The sequence below is a fragment of the Nicotiana attenuata genome, chromosome 5 (genome assembly GCF_001879085.1).
Source record: "Nicotiana attenuata strain UT chromosome 5, NIATTr2, whole genome shotgun sequence".
Taxonomy (NCBI): domain Eukaryota; kingdom Viridiplantae; phylum Streptophyta; class Magnoliopsida; order Solanales; family Solanaceae; genus Nicotiana; species Nicotiana attenuata.
The window spans coordinates 46,581,381-46,593,883 of NC_031993.1; positions in this window are offsets into that span (position 1 = coordinate 46,581,381).

Consider the following 12,503-nt stretch of genomic DNA (forward strand, 5'->3'; position numbering starts at 1 on the left):
AAAATGGATACGCCATGCCATTTTAACAGTTGATTTGGTTTGATTTTGATAAAAATAGAACTAACCCGATCCATGTACACCCCTAATGAGAGTTTTATCAGACAATATCTCAAAGTTGTTTAAATCAATTATTGCGAAATCTATCATCATAGTTTAATAGTATCGATGAAAATTTTATCAGACAAAACGTAAGTACAACTTACATTGTCCTTCATCCCATTCTCAACCTCTATTACCTTATCACCACGTGTAACTAAACTATTTAAAAAAATAATTCTAGTCGGTAGCTCTTCCAACGTTACAATTAAAGGTACCTTATGGGTAACTAACTGTAGTTAGGTGTAACGACTCGACTAGTCGTTTTGAGCATTTGCAATTCGCTCGGTAGTTTATGGGCGCGAGTAGCTCCGTATGATGTATTTTGACTTATGTGAATTGTCGATTTTGATTTTCAAGTTATTCAGGACTGATTTGGAAGAATGATTCTCAACTAGGGAGCTTTAAATTTGAAAAAGTTGACAGAGTTTGACTTTTTAGTATTTGACTTCTGATTGGAATTTTGATGATTCGGTTAGCTTCATTGGGTGATTTTGGACTTAGGAGCGTGTTCGGATTATGATTTGGAGGTCCGTAGTTGAATTTGGCTCGAAATGACGAGAGTTGGATTTTTTTGAAAAGTTTGGCCGAGAGTGGACTTTTTGATATCGGGGTCGGATTTCAATTACGGAAGTTTAAGCAGGCCCATAATGTCAAATGTTGTCTTGTGCGCAAAATTTGAGGTCTATCGGACGTGATTTGATGGGTTTCGGCATCGGTTGTGGCAATTTGAATTTCAAGTTCATTGATTTTTGGATTGAGGTGTAATTCGTCGTTTCGATGTTGTTATGTGTGTTTTGAGGCGTCGAGTAAGTCCGTGTTATGTTATGGGACTTGTTATTATATTTGGACGTGGTCCTGAGGGGCTCGGGTGAGTTTCAGATAGGTTTGGGTTGTGTTGCGCTCGTTTTTTTATGTTTCGACATCGTTTCTTCAAGAATAAATGGTATATGAGCTCCAATTTCTGTTTTTATTGAAGCATTAGATCTGTATCGTAATTATGGAGCCATAGCAAAAAAAATCGTCGAATTGGACATCGTATGAGGAGTTCATGGTCATTTTACTAAGAATTTGGTTACCAGATTTTTCAGAGTAATTACGAAATTGTCACTGACTTTGTATTTAAAAATTTGTACTATTTCCAAATATTGAAACCAACATATCCCCTTCAATATAAGGTCAAATGGAGTGACTCACGAGCCAAAACTTAGCTATAATTTCATAAGGAATCCATTGGAGGCATCAAAACTGAGTTTCGAGATCATTTGCATAAGAAACAAGGCAGCACAATGTTAAAACAAAGGTTTTGTTCATTTAACATATTTTGAGTTGGGGAGCTTGGAATTTGGAAATCTTTGAGGCAATTTTCACCATATGAATTGGGGTAAGTGTTCTCTACTCGGTTTTGGTTATATTCCATAAATCTATCTTCGATTTTAGCTTTTGGTTTATGAATTTTAAAGAAAAAATTGGGGGTATTGGCCTAAAGTTTCATAATATAGATTTTTGAGTTTTAAACATCGATTTGGAGTCGGAATTGAGTGAAATGGTTGGACTCGTAATTGAATGAGTTATCGGATTTTATGAAGTTTTTCGAGTTCCAAGGCGTGGGCCTGGGTGTGATTTTTGGCCGGATTTGGAATTTAATTTAGGATTCGATCGTTATCATTTGAAATTATTTACTTGGGCTTTATTTGATGTATTTGAGTTGCTTTTGGCTAGTTTTGAGCCGTTTGGAGATCAATACACGCGTGATGGCATTTTTGGAGCATCGCTTGGCTTGCTCGGTATTGTGGCTTGTTCGAGGTAAGTGTCTTGCCTAACTTTATTGAGGGAATTTTTTCTCCTATTTGACATTGTTTGCTACATGCGGGGGTGATACATATATGAGGTGACGAGCGTATATGTATGTGCCGGGGATAGATTATGTTATAATTATGTCTTGTAGAACTACGTGACCTTCTTGATGCATGCCTCACTTGACTTCTAGATATTTAGAACATAGTATTAAATTTTAGAAATCAAGACTTAGCCTATTATAACTTGATCAAATTTGATGGGATTCTGAGAATACATTAATGTGTCTAATTCGGTCATCCCTATACGTAATCAATAATACATTGCTACAGCCGATCTTCTTGAGATACTAGATTTTATACTTGTGTTGTGGATCATTTGTGAGATTTGTGAAAGTATTTGAATACTACAGTTCTTGAGGGTTTACTTAACCATTTTTGGTTTGGAAAGTTGTGATTGAGATTTATTTGGAATATCTGTTAAAAACACTCCCCTTGATGTTATTTATGCTTCATGCCTTGTTTGTCATTGATATACATAATGCTTTGGTAAGGAAGAGTGTAAAGCACGAAGGGTGATGTTATGCCATTGTTTGCACATTATCATGTCAGGGAGAGTGTAAAGTACAAAGGGTGATGTCGTGCCATATTATTAAGAGTAATAGCACGAAGGGTGATGTCGTGCCATATTATATTAGTGTAAAACACGAATGGTGATGTCGTTCCACGTTATGAGAGTGTAAAGCACGAAGGGTGATGCCATTCCATTTTATCTATAATGTTATGCTTTTATATCATCGTGAGGTCATGGCACGACGGGTGTTTCCATGCAGGCGAGGATGAGGGACATATATTATGTTGTGATATATGTTTTCCAATGTATATGTTTATGTCTTTACCTTGAGCTATTATTATCGCAATCTCATATCTGATGTGACTTGTTGATATTGTTCTGTCATTTATCTCTATATCGATTGTTGTTGTGTCGCTCATATATTCTGCTTGTTTAACTTGCAAATATCATGCCTATTTTCCTGCTTTTATAATTACACTCATGTCGTATCTATTCTGTTGCACTTGGTACAAGCCTTCTACCATGCTAGTCATTTGCCTCTACTTATTAACATGTAAAGATCATGTGCTTCCTTCTTAGTTGTTATATATGTACTTAGGCCTTCATCATGCTAGTTAATTGAAGTTGATATTCCTTGTTTCCAATTGCTGTCATCACTCACATGCTTTCCACCCAGTCATTTACTATTACCCACATTTATATCCTCGTTCATTTAGCTACTTGTGCATTTCCTACTTTGTACTTCCTATTATCAGTATTTCTGTCATCTGGTTGGTTCTGTTATACGTAAATTGGGTGAGGATGAGATAAAAGCACGAAGAGTATTACCGTGCAATTGACTTGATATCTGAGTACATTCATGCTAGGAAAGTTAAGAATTGACGGTTGTGGTTTATTGGTTTCATTCTAAGGAAAGAATTGGTCGAGGTATTTGAAGATGCCAGATTGTGATCTTTATTAACACTCGGTTATTGTTTTGCGAATCTGTTTCATGTCATCTCTATTATATCGTAGTATAGTTCTATTACTGATTTACGGTGCAGGTTTTATCATAAAGCATCTTTTAACCAACAAAAAAAAAGCCTCGTCACTGTGACTAGGTTAGACAATATACTTACCAGTACATAGAGTCGGTTGTACTGATATTACACTTTTGTACATTGCATACCGATTTTTTGAGTGGAGCTGCTGGTGATGTCGGGTCCTGACTATGAAGATGCTCGTGCATTCCGGATATAGCTGCCACTTGTCCTTGGTAGCTTAGATTTTGGTAATCTGTTTATGTAAATTTCAAGAAGATCGTGTAATTATTTGTAGCAGCTTTGTAATTCCAAGTCTTAGAAGCTCATGAGTCGTACTACCAGTTCTTGGGTCATTTGTAAATGTTCATCTAATTCTTTACTATTTTCCTATAATATCTTTGAAGTTGTATTTTCTGTTAGTTAGCTTACCTAGCGGATCGAGTTAGGTGCCATCACGACTAGTGATTTTTTGGGTTGTGACACGAGGGAGGTAAATGGGATAGGAACGGGACAGGACAGGGCGAGACGAGCAGAGTAGGGCATGACTTAACCGCTAAGGAGTCATTTAGTTGGGAAACAAGTTATCCCAGGATTAATTATCCCGGAATTAATTATTTCGGGATTGTTATCTCACCCTCTCATGAGGATAAAAATAATACTACAATCGCAGGATAACTAATCTCGGGATTAATTATACCGCGATTTTATCCTAATCAAACGTGGGATAAACTCATCTCAAATTTAAGATCTCGGGATTAATTATCCTTTATCCCTCGTACCAAACGAGCACTTAGAGGGCACCTAACTTTCAAATTCCAAAAGATGAGATCTGGCAAATCCCATTTTTAGAAGACTTATGGACATCAAGCACAAGACTGACTGTCATATTACATGGAAAACCAATAGAGGACATGTCCCTTTCTGGTTAAAAAATTTGACCAATAAATACCTCTTGCAAAGGTTACAAATGATATACTATATCTTAAAATCAATCGAAACATTACTTGAATTGTTAATCCAATCGCAAAGGATGACTATTTGGATCCTAGTATTATCTTGTCTATTCATCAAATCAGCTTGGCGTGTCAATAAAAGACACTAGGTCAGAGAAAATTTTGCCAAGAAACTTCTTTTCAAAATATTCTTTCCACATACGAAAACATTCATTTTTTGGTTTAATATTGTTTTGAAGTGATACCCCTTGATTTCTTGGTGGGTTTATTTCTCTATATTTTGACTCCCCTTAATGAAAATTCTAGCTCCGCCACTAACGATGCACAGACTGAAATAAAATATATTTTCTAATTTTTCTATATTTGTTTAACTAAATATTCAGCAAAATATTTTCCTTTATAAGTCATTTCCCTTCGATGAGAAGTGACTTCCCTAGATTAGTGGTGTATATAAGATTTTTCACAAGCAGGGTTGATATTCGAAAAAGAGAACAAAAATAATAAATCACAATAGTAATATGCGGTGTCATCATTTATATCTACTAGTTTTAGGGTACGGCCTTTGCGCGTGAACCATATATGACATATTATAGGTTTTTTTAAAATTATGCAAGTATTATTACATAGTGTGTATGAGTTATGAAATAGAAATTAAAAAACAATATAAATTCCTGAAAATAATGGATATCGATCCATTTAGCTAACAAAATAAAGAAAGAGATCATGCCCCATAGAAGTTATCGGATGTCTTATTGTTATTCTTGAGGATAGATGTGGGATTCTCTTATGAATATAATATTGCTGTTATTTCTGTGACTTAATACTGGAAACAAAAAGTAATATATACAAAAATACTTTTGTCGCGATTTTTGAAAGATTTACTGAATAAGATATAAAAATTAAATATATTGGTCCTTTTCAGATTTAAAAATGAATAGGTTGGTTGCATAGCTCTTAGAAATAATGATAAATAATAATGTAAAGTTTAAAAGAAATTTTCTTGAATTAACATTTTACAATAAATAACTAAATATGAAAAAATAGAGGGGGTTATCATTTGTTAGAATGAAAGCAAAAAATAAAGAGAAAGGTAATATTGTTCATCTATATACGTCAAACATAACATCGATGAGATTACAGTTATGTTATATTATAGAAATAAAAAAATAATTTATACAAAATAATTGTAATAAAAAATTATAATATGGTCATGTTGAGATAGTAAAACATGAAGTTGAAGATTTTGTTGGTTTTCCTTGTCACAATTATTTCGTTATTGTAATTTGTAGAACTTGAAACCAACACCAAAATTCAAGAGCTACTACCTTCATTAACTAAAACCTTGTTATCTCTCAATCAACCTACATCACATGCATGCTTATGTTATCAGAATTGTAGCTGTAAATTACATAATTTACTTATGTATTATTATGTAAAGACTAATTTATTTATTTCAGGAGAAAGCTGTGACGACCCAAATGATCATCACTTGTTTTCTTAGTCATTTCATGCTTCTGAGGCCTTGAAAACCTCACTTTTAGTTGCCTCGATTTGCGTGCACAGTCTGGGCGCGAAGCCGGAAAGTTTTTATGTTGAAATATATGAATTATGTAAAAAAATTGAAGAATTTTGATATAAATATGATTAAAGTTGACTTTGGTCAACGTTTTTGGTAAACGGACCCGGACCCGTGATTTGACGGTCTCAGAAGTTCCGTAGAAAAATATGGGACTTGGGCGAATGCCCGGAATCGAATTCCGACGTCCCAGGCCCGAGAAATGAATTTTTCCATGAAATTATTTTCTGAAAATGTTTAAGGAAAATAAAAATGAAATTTGATCAAAAAGTAATGGTATCGGGCTCGTATTTTGGTTCTGAAGCCCGGTACAGGTCATATATGTTGGTTAAGCGCTTCCTGTAAAGTTTGGTTGAAAACGGACGTCGTTTGACGTGTTTCGGCCTTAAATTGGGAAATTTGGAAGTTTATGAAATTTCAAAGATTTCTTGGATTAGAGGCTCAATTCATTGATGTTGATGTTATTTTGGCGATTTGATCGCTCGAGCGAGTTCGTATGATATTTTTGAGTCAGTGTGCATATTTGGTTTGGAGCTCCGAGGGCTCGGGTGAGTTTCGGAGGTGGTTCGGGGTGTTTTGGACTTAGGAAAGTTGGCAGATATTCTGCAATTTTTACATAGCAATTTCCTTCTTCGCGTTCGCGTACAGGCCACGTGTTCGCGATGCCCAGCTACCTCCCCCTTCAATGCGTTCGCGAGCCTCTCTCGCGTTCGCGTATAAGCCAACCCAGACCCCCAGCCTTTCTTCTACGCGTTCGCGTAGGCCAACTGTGAAGCCCCCCATTTTTTCCTTCTACGCGTTCGCGTAGCCCAATCGCGAAAGCGATGCCCAGACCCCGTCCACTCTTCGCGAACGCGGCACTGTGTAGTGAACGCGAAGAGTATTTTTCTGCCCAGTGAATTTAAGTTCTGAAAACAGAACAGAACGGGATAAAAATTCCATTTTCTCGAACCCATCTTCTCCACAGCTCCATAGGCGTCCATTAGAGCTCTTCTTCATCAAAACTTCTGAGGTAAGTATTGTTTTACTCATTTTCTTCATTTTGCATCAATATCAATTAATTTCCTAGGCCTAAACATGTGAAAATAGGTAGAAAATTAGAGAAATGGGTAGAGTTAGGGTTTTCAAAGATTATGCAATCTAAACCTCGTTTTGGGGTCGAACTTGAGGACAAATTATATATTCGGGCTCGTGAGTGAATGGGTTATCGGAATTTGGTTCGAACATCGTGTTTTGACCACGTGGGCCCGGGGTCAATTTTTACATTTTTGGGCAGAATGTTTTAGAAAATATATTTAGCCATTTGGATTAGTTTGTTAAGCATTATTGATGATATTAAATCAATTGTGTATAGATACGATTGAATTGAAGCCAAGTTCGAAAGGAAAAGCGTTGCTTGAGGATTGAATTGGCCATAGAACTCCGAGGTAAGTGTTTGGTCTACCTTAGCTTGAGGGAATAGGAGTTGAGTCAAATTTGCTAATTGTTAATTGTCGAGTACGACGAATAGGCATGGTGACGAGTATCTATACGTTGGTGTCTAGCATGACCGTGGGTCTTTATATTGTGAATATTATGATTTGGTGTCGTATCTTCCATGCTTAAATGATGAAATTATATGTTGTGAAGAGCATGTGAAAGAAATTGTGGTATTTAGTAATCGAGGAGCATTGGCTCAAGTTATGAGATGAAATGAAATTAAGAAATGGAAGGAAGAGGGAGAATTATTGAATTATATCCTTGCTAGATATTTATAGAATTGGCGAGATTTATATATTCCTTGAATGGAGATTTTATTGTACGATATTGAGTCCTTATTGGGCCCTATTAATATTTCCAGTTCATCCACTCGCCCCGTAAATTGAGATTATGTTTGGGTGAGTAAATATAACTAAATAATATTTGAGGATCGGGTTGCACGCCGCAACAAATGTTAAATGCTAAATGATATGGATCGGGTTGCACGCCGCGGCATGACTAAATAATATATGAGGATTGGGTTGCACGCCGCAACAGATGTTAAATGTTAAATGATATGGATCGCGTTGCACGCCGCAACAGTGTTGTTATATTTTGGATCGGGTTGCGCGCCGCAACAGTTGATGATATTGTGATAAATGTGGATAATTATTTCCTCGTTCGTCGTAAAAATGTTAAGCTGCCTTAGATTGTTACTACAGAATTATTATTTATAATGGTATTACTTCTGTGATATATTTATCCCTTCCCATTATTACTTGTTTATTTCTGTTCATTATCCGCTGTATATTATATATAACTGTACAGGTTTATGTGAGTGTCTGGTTCTAGCCTCGTCACTACTTCGCCGGGGTAGGCTAGACATTTACCAGCACATGGGGTCGGTTGTGCTGATGCTACACTCTGCGCTCTTTTTGCGCAGATACAGGTTTCGGACAGCAGCAGCAGCGGTAGTGCGAGTGTTATCATTTCGGTCAGCGAGATACCGAGGTAGCCTTGCAGGCGTCCGCAGGCCCGACGTCTCCTCTGTCTTCATTTTTATTCTGTTATCTCATGTATTCGAGACAAACAGTTTTATTTTTCTTTCAAACGATTGTGTTTAGTATTCTTAGAAGTTCGTGAGTATTGTGACACCAGTTCTTGGGTAGTGATTTATGTTTGGATTTCTGTATCGCATCTAGTAACATTTACTAAGTCTTCCGCTAAATTAATTTATTCCGCTGTAATCATAATATTATTGCTAAATATTTTAAAATAAGAATTTGTAAAAATGGAGAGATTAGTAAGAGTTGGCTTGCCTAGCTCCCACTAGTAGGCGCCATCACGACTCCCGATGGTGGAAAATCCGGGTCGTGACAAGTTGGTATCAGAGCTCTAGGTTACATAGGTCTTACAACTCACGAATAACCTTAGTAGAGTCTGAGGGATCGGTACGGAGACGTCTGTACTTATCCCCAGAGGCTACAGAGTTAGGAAAAATTTCACCTTTATTCTTTCGTGTCGTGCGAATTTATTCTCCAAATGCTAACTAAATTTCTACTCTGTTCTTCCACAGATGGCAAGAACACGCGCTTCCTCATCTACTGATCAACAGCCTGAGGCCCCAGTAGTAGCTCCCACAAGGGGCAGAGACCGAGGTCGAGGCCATCCTAGAGGCCGAGGTAGGGGCAGAGCTCAGCCCCGAGCAGCAGCACCAGTGGCAGATCCTCATATTCATGTTGAGGAGGAGGTTCCACCCCCGGCAGCTCCAGTGGGCCCAGCTCAGGCCCCAGAGGGGTTCATTGCTACCCCAGTTCTTCAGGACGCTTTGGTCCGATTGGTAGGTTTTATGGAGAGTGTCACCCGAGCAAGGTTGCTTCCAGTAGCACCAGCCACTTCTCAGGCTGGAGGAGGTAATCAGACTCCTGCTACGCGCACTCCAGAGCCAGTAGCTCCCCAAGTTCAGGTTCTAGTGGTTCAGCCAGCTGAGGCAGTTCAGCCAGGCATAGTGACTCAGACTGGCGAGGGTGCAGCTATGACTACCGATGCTTTATGGAGATTGGACAGATTCACCAAGCTCTTTACTACCACATTCAGCGGTACTTCTTCAGAGGATCCCCAAGACTTTTTATATAGTTGTCATGAGGTTCTCCGGACTATGGGTATTGTGGAGACCAATGGTGTTGACTTTGCCACTTTTCGTCTATCTGGATCCGCCAAGACTTGGTGGAGAGACTATTGTTTATCCAAACCAGCAGGGTCACCATCTTCGACTTGGGACCAGTTTGCAGAGTTGTTTTTGGAAAAGTTTCTTCCAGTGACTCAGAGGGAGGCTCGATTCGTCTCCAGATGGCTATGGGAGTCGGGAGTGAGATCACTTTTCAGGAGGCGGCCAATGCAGCCCGCCAAATTGAGGTGGCTCTGTCTCAGGGAGGAGGTCATGGTTCGGATAAGAGGCCCCGTAACTCGGGCAGATTCAGTGGTACCTCGTCTGGAGGTAGAGATTCTTATGGTAGAGGCGATCCTCCTAGGCCTTTTCAGTCAGCTCTTCAGGTTTCTCACGATACTTCAGGTGGTCGTGGTTCTCAGCCGCATTACTCTGATCAGCAGTTGTACAGTGCACCATCAGCTCCTATCAGTGCACCACCGATTCAGAGTTTCCGAGGTGGTCATTCAAGCCGTCAGGGTCAGTCCCATCATTCGAGTGGATGTTATAAGTGTGGTGAGTATGGCCACATCAGGAGGGCTTGCCCTAGGTTGAGAGGTACTCAGCCGCAGCAGCAGGGTTCTCGCGCCATAATACCGGCACCAGGTATTCCACAGTCCGCCCCGCCAGCTAGAGGTAGATGTAGAGGTGCTAGAGGTGGAGGTAGAGGTCATAGAGGTGGAGCTCAGACCGCTAGAGATAGAGGGCAGCCAGCAGCCGGTCGTCCCAGAGATATTGCTCAGGGTAGTGGGGCCCAGCCCCAATGCTATGCACTTCCAGCCAGACTAGAGGCTGAGTCCTCAGATGCAGTTATTACAGGTACTATTCTGGTTTGTGATAGAGAGGCTTCAATGCTATTTGACCCTGAGTCTACATATTCGTACGTGTCTTCTTATTTTACACCATACCTGGTTCAGCCTAGTGCTCCACTGGGTGTTCATGTTTATGTGTCTACGCCAGTGGGTGATTCTATTGTAGTTGATCGAGCTCATCGGTCTTGTATTGTTGTGATTGGGGGTCTTGAGACCCGTGTTGATTTATTGCTCTTAGATATGGTCGACTTCGATATTATATTAGGAATGGACTGGCTATCTCCATATCATGCTATTTTGGATTGTCATGCCAAGATCGTGACCTTAGCTCTGCCGAATTTTCCTCGTGTAGAGTGGAAAGGAATTTCTGGTCATACTACCCGCAGTGTTATTTTGTATGTTAAGGCTCGGCGTATGGTTGAAAAAGGGTGTTTGGCTTATCTAGCCTATGTTCGTGATTCCAGTGCCGAGGTTCCCTCTATTGATTCTGTGCCCGTGGTTCGCGAGTTTCCTGAAGTTTTCCCTTCAGACTTGCCGGGTATGCCGCCCAACAGGGATATTAATTTTTGCATTGATTTGGCTCCGGGCACTCAGCCCATTTCTATTCCACCATATCGCATGGCCCCGCCGGAGTTAAAGGAATTGAAGGAATAGTTGCAGGAGTTACTTGAAAAGGGTTTCATTAGACCCAGTGTTTCACCGTGGGGCGCGCCGGTATTATTTGTGAAGAAGAAAGATGGTTCGATGAGAATGTGCATTGATTACCAGCAATTGAACAAGGTTACTATCAAAAATAAATATCCACTGCCGCGGATTGATGATTTATTTGACCAGCTTCAGGGTGCCAAGGTGTTTTCAAAGATAGACTTGAGATCTGGCTACCATCAGTTGAAGATTAGGGCATCTGATGTTCCTAAGACAGCATTCCCCACTCGGTACTGTGAACACCTAATTTTTGACCACACCCAAATTCTATACTATTTTAGTGTAAATATTTTTTCTAGGTCTAATCCTAATATTTTAAATCTTTTATCTTATTTTTAATAGATTTTATTTGAGAAAAGTAAAAAAAAATTATTACAAAAAAATAATAATAATAATATTCACATGCTTATATTATAAATTTTGTTTCTATTTATAAAGAGAAAAGAAAATTTACAAAAAATATATGGTTTCTTTTAATTAGAATTATAATAAATAAGTTAGTTTAGCTTTAGTATATTTTGGGTGTCATTTAATTATAGTATAAATATTTTGTTTGACTATATTATTTTAGTCTAAATATTAGGTAGCTAATTTTTTTTTATCTCTATATTCTATTTTAAAGAGCAAAAAAATAAAAATAAAAAAAATAAAAATAAAATAAACAAAAAGATTAACTAAGCACTCCTCACGTATTCCCCCACGTCTCCATCCCACAACCCCACTTCCTCACTTTACACTAGCACACACAATTTTCCCACGTTCCATTTCTTTTTATCCATCGGTTTTTGAAAAGGAGAGGATTTATTTTTAACAGAAGGAGAAACGAGAATTGAAAAAAAAAAAATTGGAAAGAAAAGAAAAGCATTTCTCAGAGTGAAATATATTCTGGACAATTTTATTAATAAATTAGAGTTCTTGAGTGGAGTTTTCTTTATTCGAGTTTGTTGATGTTTGTTGCTTCCGGCCGCGGTTCTCAATTTTCTATTCATCCACGTGATTTTTCGGAATTGAAGTTGTACTTATGGTGAATTTCCATTACATCTATTAAAAAGATCTTGTTTATTCCAGGTGAAGTACTACGTTTTCTTGTTTATTGTAATATTTTTAGTATTATGAATTATAGTCTTGTTGAAGAACTTTGCATGAAATGCGTTAAATTTTATGTTCAAGATTCCTACGTTATGGATCTTATGTCACTAAATCCAATTTGATTGATTTAAGTTGTTTAAAGTTATTATATTAAATAGCGGATTTTATTAGAAAAAAGATGTTTTGTTATAGTAAAAAACATGGATAAAAATATCA